This window comes from Phalangium opilio, unplaced genomic scaffold, assembly GCF_054372755.1.
Source record: "Phalangium opilio isolate 3A_F unplaced genomic scaffold, DU_Popi_V2 ptg000505l_1, whole genome shotgun sequence".
In the NCBI taxonomy this organism is placed as follows: Eukaryota; Metazoa; Arthropoda; class Arachnida; order Opiliones; family Phalangiidae; genus Phalangium; species Phalangium opilio.
In genome coordinates this window covers 3549028-3558710 of record NW_028324239.1, presented here as the reverse complement: position 1 = coordinate 3558710, position 9683 = coordinate 3549028, and the positions used below count along the sequence as shown (strand labels likewise).

Genomic DNA, 9683 nt, shown 5'->3' with positions numbered 1-9683 from the left:
CAGAAATTGAATGGTTGTCAGGTATTGTGGAAAAACTCTGACTTTTTACGTTACATTTGAGATCCCATAACACCGCTCCCGGGTGGGCTCGAACCACCAACCTATTGGATAACAGCCGAACGCGCTAACCATTGAGCCACGCAAGCTCAGAAATTGAATGGTTGTCAGGTATTGTGGAAAAACTCTGACTTTTTACGTTACGTTTGAGATCCCATAACACCGCCCCCGGGTGGGCTCGAACCACCAACCTTTCGGTTAACAGCTGAACGCGCTAACCATTGAGCCACGGAAGCTAAGAAATTGAATGGTTGTCAGGTATTTTGGAAAAGTTATGACTTTTCACGCTACATCTGAGACCCCACAACACTTCTCCCGGGTGGGCTCGAACCACCAACCTATTGGTTAACAGCTGAACGCGCTAACCATTGCGCCACGGAAGCCCAAAAATTAAATGTTCGTTAGGTATTGTGGAAAAACTCTGACTTTTTACGTTACATTTGAGATCCCATAACACCGCTCCCGGGTGGGCTCGAACCACCAACCTTTCGGATAACAGCCGAACGTGCTAACCATTGCGCCACGGAAGCCAAAACAATAAATGGTCGTCAGGTATTTTGGAAAAACTTTGGCTTTTTACGTTACATTTGAGAACCCATAACACCGCTCCCGGGTGGGCTCGAACCACCAACCTATTAGATAACAGCCGAACGCGCTAAGCATTGAGCCACGGAAGCATAGAAATTAAATGGTTGTCAGGTATTGTGGAAAAGTTATGACTTTTCACGCTACATCAGAGACCCCACAACACCTCTCCCGGGTGAGCTCGAACCACCAACCTTTCGGTTAACAGCTGAACGCGCTTATCATTGCGCCACGGAAGCCCAAAAATGAAATGTTCGTCAGGTATTGTGGAAAAACTCTAACTTTTTACGTTACATTTGAGATCCCATAACACCGCTCCCGGGTGGGCTCGAACCACCAACCTATTGGATAACAGCCAAACGCGCTAACCATTGAGCCACGGAAGCTCAGAAATTCAATGGTTGTCAGGTATTGAGGAAAAACTCTGACTTTTTACGTTACATTTGAGATCCCATAACACCGCTTCCGGGTGGGCTCGAACCACCAACCTTTCGGTTAACAGCTGAACGCGCTAACCATTGCGCCACGGAAGCCCAAAAATTAAATGTGCGTTAGGTATTGTGGAAAAACTCTGACTTTTTACGTTAAATTTGAGATCCCATACTACCGCTCCCGGGTGGGATCGAACCACCAACCTTTCGGTTAACAGCCGAACGCGCTAACCACTGCGCCACGGAAGCCCAAAAATTAAATGTTCGTCAGGTATTGTGGAAAAACTCTGACTTTTTACGTTACATTTGAGATCCCATAACACCGCTCCCGGGTGGGGTCGAACTACCAACCTTTCGGTTAACAGCCGAACGCGCTAAACACTGCGCCACGGAAGCCCAAAAATTAAATGTTCGTCAGGTATTGTGGAAAAACTCTGACTTTTTACGTTACATTTGAGATCCCATAACACCGCTCCCGGGTGGGCTCGAACCACCAACCTATTGGATAACAGCCGAACGCGCTAACCATTGAGCCACGGAAGCTCAGAAATTGAATGGTTGTCAGGTATTGTGGAAAAACTCTGACTTTTTACGTTACATTTGAGATCCCATAACACCGCTCCCGGGTGGGCTCGAACCACCAACCTATTGGATAACAGCCGAACGCGCTAACCATTGAGCCACCGAAGTTCAGAAATTGAATGGTTGTCAGGTATTGTGGAAAAACTCTGACTTTTTACGTTACATTTGAGATCCCATAACACCGTTTCCGGGTGGGCTCGAACCACCAACCTTTCGGTTAACAGCTGAACGCGCTAACCATTGCGCCACGGAAGCCCAAAAATTAAATGTTCGTTAGGTATTGTGGAAAAACTCTGACTTTTTACGTTACATTTGAGACCCCACAACACCGCTCCCGGGTGGGCTCGAACCACCAACCTTTCGGTTAACAGCTGAACGCGCTGCGCGCTAACCATTGCGCCACGGAAGCCCAAAAATTTAATGTTCGTCAGGTATTGTTAAAAAACTCTGACTTTTTACGTTACATTTGAGATCCCAAAACACCGCTCCCGGGTGGGCTCGAACCACCAACCTATTGGATAACAGCCGAACGCGCTAACCATTGAGCCACGGAAGCTCAGAAATTGAATGGTTGTCAGGTATTGTGGAAAAACTCTGACTTTTTACGTTACATTTGAGATCCCATAACACCGCTCCCGGGTGGGCTCGAACCACCAACCTATTGGATAACAGCCGAACGCGCTAACCATTGAGCCACCGAAGTTCAGAAATTGAATGGTTGTCAGGTATTGTGGAAAAACTCTGACTTTTTACGTTACATTTGAGAACCCACAACACCGCTTCCGGGTTGGCTCGAACCACCAACCTTTCGGTTAACAGCTGAACGCGCTGCGCGCTAACCATTGCGCCACGGAAGCCCAAAAATTTAATGTTCGTCAGGTATTGTTAAGAAACTCTGACTTTTTACGTTACATTTGAGATCCCATAACACCGCTCCCGGGTGGGCTCGAACCACCAACCTATTGGTTAACAGCCTAACGCGCTAACCATTGAGCCACGGAAGCTAAGAAATTGAATGGTTGTCAGGTATTGTGGAAAAGTTATGACTTTTCACGCTACATCTGAGACCCCACAACACCTCTCCCGGGTGGGCTCGAACCACCAACCTATTGGTTAACAGCTGAACGCGCTAACCATTGCGCCACGGAAGCCCAAAAATTAAATGTTCGTTAGGTATTGTGGAAAAACTCTGACTTTTTACGTTACATTTGAGATCCCATAACACCGCTCCCGGGTGGGCTCGAGCCACCAACCTTTCGGTTAACAGCCGAACGTGCTACCCATTGCGCCACGGAAGCCCAAAAATTAAATGTTCGTCAGGTATTGTGGAAAAACTCTGACTTTTTACGTTACATTTGAGATCCCATCACACCGCTCCCGGGAGGGCTCGAACCACCAACCTATTGGTTAACAGCCTAACGCGCTAAACATTGAGCCACGGAAGCTAAGAAATTGAATGGTTGTCAGGTATTGTGGAAAAGTTATGACTTTTCACGCTACATCTGAGACCCCACAACACCTCTCCCGGGTGGGCTCGAACCACCAACCTATTGGTTAACAGCTGAACGCGCTAACCATTGCGCCACGGAAGCCCAAAAATTAAATGTTCGTCAGGTATTGTGGAAAAACTCTGACTTTTTACGTTACATTTGAGATCCCATAACACCGCTCCCGGGTGGGCTCGAACCACCAACCTATTGGATAACAGCCGAACGCGCTAACCATTGAGCCACGCAAGCTCAGAAATTGAATGGTTGTCAGGTATTGTGGAAAAACTCTGACTTTTTACGTTACGTTTGAGATCCCATAACACCGCTCCCGGGTGGGCTCGAACCACCAACCTTTCGGTTAACAGCTGAACGCGCTAACCATTGCGCCACGGAAGCCCAAAAATTAAATGTTCGTCAGGTGTTGTGGAAAAACTCTCACTTTTTACGTTACATTTGAGATCCCATAACACCGCTCCCGGGTGGGCTCGAACCACCAACCTATTGGTTAACAGCCTAACGCGCTAACCATTGAGCCACGGAAGCTAAGAAATTGAATGGTTGTCAGGTATTGTGGAAAAGTTATGACTTTTCACGCTACATCTGAGACCCCACAACACTTCTCCCGGGTGGGCTCGAACCACCAACCTATTGGTTAACAGCTGAACGCGCTAACCATTGCGCCACGGAAGCCCAAAAATTAAATGTTCGTTAGGTATTGTGGAAAAACTCTGACTTTTTACGTTACATTTGAGATCCCATAACACCGCTCCCGGGTGGGCTCGAACCACCAACCTATTGGATAACAGCCAAACGCGCTAACCATTGAGCCACGGAAGCTCAGAAATTCAATGGTTGTCAGGTATTGAGGAAAAACTCTGACTTTTTACGTTACATTTGAGATCCCATAACACCGCTTCCGGGCGGGCTCGAACCACCAACCTTTCGGTTAACAGCTGAACGCGCTAACCATTGCGCCACGGAAGCCCAAAAATTAAATGTTCGTTAGGTATTGTGGAAAAACTCTGACTTTTTGCGTTACATTTGAGATCCCATAACACCGCTCCCGGGTGGGGTCGAACCACCAACCTTTCGGTTAACAGCCGAACGCGCTAACCACTGCACCACGGAAGCCCAAAAATTAAATGTTCGTCAGGTATTGTGGAAAAACTCTGACTTTTTACGTTACATTTGAGATCCCATAACACCGCTCCCGGGTGGGCTCGAACCACCAACCTATTGGATAACAGCCGAACGCGCTAACCATTGAGCCACGGAAGCTCAGAAATTGAATGGTTGTCAGGTATTGTGGAAAAACTCTGACTTTTTACGTTACATTTGAGATCCCATAACACCGCTCCCGGGTGGGCTCGAACCACCAACCTATTGGATAACAGCCGAACGCGCTAACCATTGAGCCACGCAAGCTCAGAAATTGAATGGTTGTCAGGTATTGTGGAAAAACTCTGACTTTTTACGTTACGTTTGAGATCCCATAACACCGCCCCCGGGTGGGCTCGAACCACCAACCTTTCGGTTAACAGCTGAACGCGCTAACCATTGAGCCACGGAAGCTAAGAAATTGAATGGTTGTCAGGTATTGTGGAAAATTTATGACTTTTCACGCTACATCTGAGACCCCACAACACTTCTCCCGGGTGGGCTCGAACCAACAACCTATTGGTTAACAGCTGAACGCGCTAACCATTGCGCCACGGAAGCCCAAAAATTAAATGTTCGTTAGGTATTGTGGAAAAACTCTGACTTTTTACGTTACATTTGAGATCCCATAACACCGCTCCCGGGTGGGCTCGAACCACCAACCTTTCGGATAACAGCCGAACGTGCTAACCATTGCGCCACGGAAGCCAAAACAATAAATGGTCGTCAGGTATTTTGGAAAAACTTTGGCTTTTTACGTTACATTTGAGAACCCATAACACCGCTCCCGGGTGGGCTCGAACCACCAACCTATTAGATAACAGCCGAACGCGCTAAGCATTGAGCCACGGAAGCATAGAAATTAAATGGTTGTCAGGTATTGTGGAAAAGTTATGACTTTTCACGCTACATCAGAGACCCCACAACACCTCTCCCGGGTGGGCTCGAACCACCAACCTTTCGGTTAACAGCTGAACGCGCTTATCATTGCGCCACGGAAGCCCAAAAATGAAATGTTCGTCAGGTATTGTGGAAAAACTCTGACTTTTTACGTTACATTTGAGATCCCATAACACCGCTCCCGGGTGGGCTCGAACCACCAACCTATTGGATAACAGCCAAACGCGCTAACCATTGAGCCACGGAAGCTCAGAAATTCAATGGTTGTCAGGTATTGAGGAAAAACTCTGACTTTTTACGTTACATTTGAGATCCCATAACACCGCTTCCGGGCGGGCTCGAACCACCAACCTTTCGGTTAACAGCTGAACGCGCTAACCATTGCGCCACGGAAGCCCAAAAATTAAATGTTCGTTAGGTATTGTGGAAAAACTCTGACTTTTTACGTTACATTTGAGATCCCATAACACCGCTCCCGGGTGGGGTCGAACCACCAACCTTTCGGTTAACAGCCGAACGCGCTAACCACTGCACCACGGAAGCCCAAAAATTAAATGTTCGTCAGGTATTGTGGAAAAACTCTGACTTTTTACGTTACATTTGAGATCCCATAACACCGCTCCCGGGTGGGCTCGAACCACCAACCTATTGGATAACAGCCGAACGCGCTAACCATTGAGCCACGGAAGCTCAGAAATTGAATGGTTGTCAGGTATTGTGGAAAAACTCTGACTTTTTACGTTACATTTGAGATCCCATAACACCGCTCCCGGGTGGGCTCGAACCACCAACCTATTGGATAACAGCCGAACGCGCTAACCATTGAGCCACGCAAGCTCAGAAATTGAATGGTTGTCAGGTATTGTGGAAAAACTCTGACTTTTTACGTTACGTTTGAGATCCCATAACACCGCCCCCGGGTGGGCTCGAACCACCAACCTTTCGGTTAACAGCTGAACGCGCTAACCATTGAGCCACGGAAGCTAAGAAATTGAATGGTTGTCAGGTATTGTGGAAAATTTATGACTTTTCACGCTACATCTGAGACCCCACAACACTTCTCCCGGGTGGGCTCGAACCACCAACCTATTGGTTAACAGCTGAACGCGCTAACCATTGCGCCACGGAAGCCCAAAAATTAAATGTTCGTTAGGTATTGTGGAAAAACTCTGACTTTTTACGTTACATTTGAGATCCCATAACACCGCTCCCGGGTGGGCTCGAACCACCAACCTTTCGGATAACAGCCGAACGTGCTAACCATTGCGCCACGGAAGCCAAAACAATAATTGGTCGTCAGGTATTTTGGAAAAACTTTGGCTTTTTACGTTACATTTGAGAACCCATAACACCGCTCCCGGGTGGGCTCGAACCACCAACCTATTAGATAACAGCCGAACGCGCTAAGCATTGAGCCACGGAAGCATAGAAATTAAATGGTTGTCAGGTATTGTGGAAAAGTTATGACTTTTCACGCTATATCAGAGACCCCACAACACCTCTCCCGGGTGAGCTCGAACCACCAACCTTTCGGTTAACAGCTGAACGCGCTTATCATTGCGCCACGGAAGCCCAAAAATGAAATGTTCGTCAGGTATTGTGGAAAAACTCTAACTTTTTACGTTACATTTGAGATCCCATAACACCGCTCCCGGGTGGGCTCGAACCACCAACCTATTGGATAACAGCCAAACGCGCTAACCATTGAGCCACGGAAGCTCAGAAATTCAATGGTTGTCAGGTATTGAGGAAAAACTCTGACTTTTTACGCTACATTTGAGATCCCATAACACCGCTTCCGGGTGGGCTCGAACCACCAACCTTTCGGTTAACAGCTGAACGCGCTAACCATTGCGCCACGGAAGCCCAAAAATTAAATGTTCGTTAGGTATTGTGGAAAAACTCTGACTTTTTACGTTACATTTGAGATCCCATAACACCGCTCCCGGGTGGGGTCGAACCACCAACCTTTCGGTTAACAGCCGAACGCGCTAACCACTGCGCCACGGAAGCCCAAAAATTAAATGTTCGTCAGGTATTGTGGAAAAACTCTGACTTTTTACGTTACATTTGAGATCCCATAACACCGCTCCCGGGTGGGGTCGAACTACCAACCTTTCGGTTAACAGCCGAACGCGCTAAACACTGCGCCACGGAAGCCCAAAAATTAAATGTTCGTCAGGTATTGTGGTAAAACTCTGACTTTTTACGTTACATTTGAGATCCCATAACACCGCTCCCGGGTGGGCTCGAACCACCAACCTATTGGATAACAGCCGAACGCGCTAACCATTGAGCCACGGAAGCTCAGAAATTGAATGGTTGTCAGGTATTGTGGAAAAACTCTGACTTTTTACGTTACATTTGAGATCCCATAACACCGCTCCCGGGTGGGCTCGAACCACCAACCTATTGGATAACAGCCGAACGCGCTAACCATTGAGCCACCGAAGTTCAGAAATTGAATGGTTGTCAGGTATTGTGGAAAAACTCTGACTTTTTACGTTACATTTGAGATCCCATAACACCGTTTCCGGGTGGGCTCGAACCACCAACCTTTCGGTTAACAGCTGAACGCGCTAACCATTGCGCCACGGAAGCCCAAAAATTAAATGTTCGTTAGGTATTGTGGAAAAACTCTGACTTTTTACGTTACATTTGAGACCCCACAACACCGCTTCCGGGTTGGCTCGAACCACCAACCTTTCGGTTAACAGCTGAACGCGCTGCGCGCTAACCATTGCGCCACGGAAGCCCAAAAATTTAATGTTCGTCAGGTATTGTTAAAAAACTCTGACTTTTTACGTTACATTTGAGATCCCAAAACACCGCTCCCGGGTGGGCTCGAACCACCAACCTTTCGGTTAACAGCTGAACGCGCTAACCATTGCGCCACGGAAGCCCAAAAATTAAATGTTCGTCAGGTGTTGTGGAAAAACTCTCACTTTTTACGTTACATTTGAGATCCCATAACACCGCTCCCGGGTGGGCTCGAACCACCAACCTATTGGATAACAGCCGAACGCGCTAACCATTGAGCCACGGAAGCTCAGAAATTGAATGGTTGTCAGGTATTGTGGAAAAACTCTGACTTTTTACGTTACATTTGAGATCCCATAACACCGCTCCCGGGTGGGCTCGAACCACCAACCTATTGGATAACAGCCGAACGCGCTAACCATTGAGCCACGCAAGCTCAGAAATTGAATGGTTGTCAGGTATTGTGGAAAAACTCTGACTTTTTACGTTACGTTTGAGATCCCATAACACCGCCCCCGGGTGGGCTCGAACCACCAACCTTTCGGTTAACAGCTGAACGCGCTAACCATTGAGCCACGGAAGCTAAGAAATTGAATGGTTGTCAGGTATTGTGGAAAATTTATGACTTTTCACGCTACATCTGAGACCCCACAACACTTCTCCCGGGTGGGCTCGAACCACCAACCTATTGGTTAACAGCTGAACGCGCTAACCATTGCGCCACGGAAGCCCAAAAATTAAATGTTCGTTAGGTATTGTGGAAAAACTCTGACTTTTTACGTTACATTTGAGATCCCATAACACCGCTCCCGGGTGGGCTCGAACCACCAACCTTTCGGATAACAGCCGAACGTGCTAACCATTGCGCCACGGAAGCCAAAACAATAATTGGTCGTCAGGTATTTTGGAAAAACTTTGGCTTTTTACGTTACATTTGAGAACCCATAACACCGCTCCCGGGTGGGCTCGAACCACCAACCTATTAGATAACAGCCGAACGCGCTAAGCATTGAGCCACGGAAGCATAGAAATTAAATGGTTGTCAGGTATTGTGGAAAAGTTATGACTTTTCACGCTACATCAGAGACCCCACAACACCTCTCCCGGGTGAGCTCGAACCACCAACCTTTCGGTTAACAGCTGAACGCGCTTATCATTGCGCCACGGAAGCCCAAAAATGAAATGTTCGTCAGGTATTGTGGAAAAACTCTAACTTTTTACGTTACATTTGAGATCCCATAACACCGCTCCCGGGTGGGCTCGAACCACCAACCTATTGGATAACAGCCAAACGCGCTAACCATTGAGCCACGGAAGCTCAGAAATTCAATGGTTGTCAGGTATTGAGGAAAAACTCTGACTTTTTACGCTACATTTGAGATCCCATAACACCGCTTCCGGGTGGGCTCGAACCACCAACCTTTCGGTTAACAGCTGAACGCGCTAACCATTGCGCCACGGAAGCCCAAAAATTAAATGTTCGTTAGGTATTGTGGAAAAACTCTGACTTTTTACGTTACATTTGAGATCCCATAACACCGCTCCCGGGTGGGGTCGAACCACCAACCTTTCGGTTAACAGCCGAACGCGCTAACCACTGCGCCACGGAAGCCCAAAAATTAAATGTTCGTCAGGTATTGTGGAAAAACTCTGACTTTTTACGTTACATTTGAGATCCCATAACACCGCTCCCGGGTGGGGTCGAACTACCAACCTTTCG

At 47.4% G+C, this 9683-nt stretch overlaps 3 non-coding genes across 3 annotated transcripts; all 3 read right to left on the bottom strand.

The window, feature by feature from the left end:
- Positions 1-1249: 1249 nt before the first annotated feature.
- On the bottom strand, positions 1250-1322 carry TRNAN-GUU (transfer RNA asparagine (anticodon GUU)). The gene has a single exon. It is a non-coding gene; the product is annotated as a tRNA-Asn (tRNA).
- Positions 1323-7143: 5821 nt separating this feature from the next.
- On the bottom strand, positions 7144-7216 carry TRNAN-GUU (transfer RNA asparagine (anticodon GUU)). Its single transcript has one exon. It is a non-coding gene; the product is annotated as a tRNA-Asn (tRNA).
- A 2286-nt stretch (positions 7217-9502) lies between these two features.
- Positions 9503-9575, bottom strand: TRNAN-GUU (transfer RNA asparagine (anticodon GUU)). The gene has a single exon. It is a non-coding gene; the product is annotated as a tRNA-Asn (tRNA).
- Between the last annotated feature and the right edge of the window lie 108 nt (positions 9576-9683).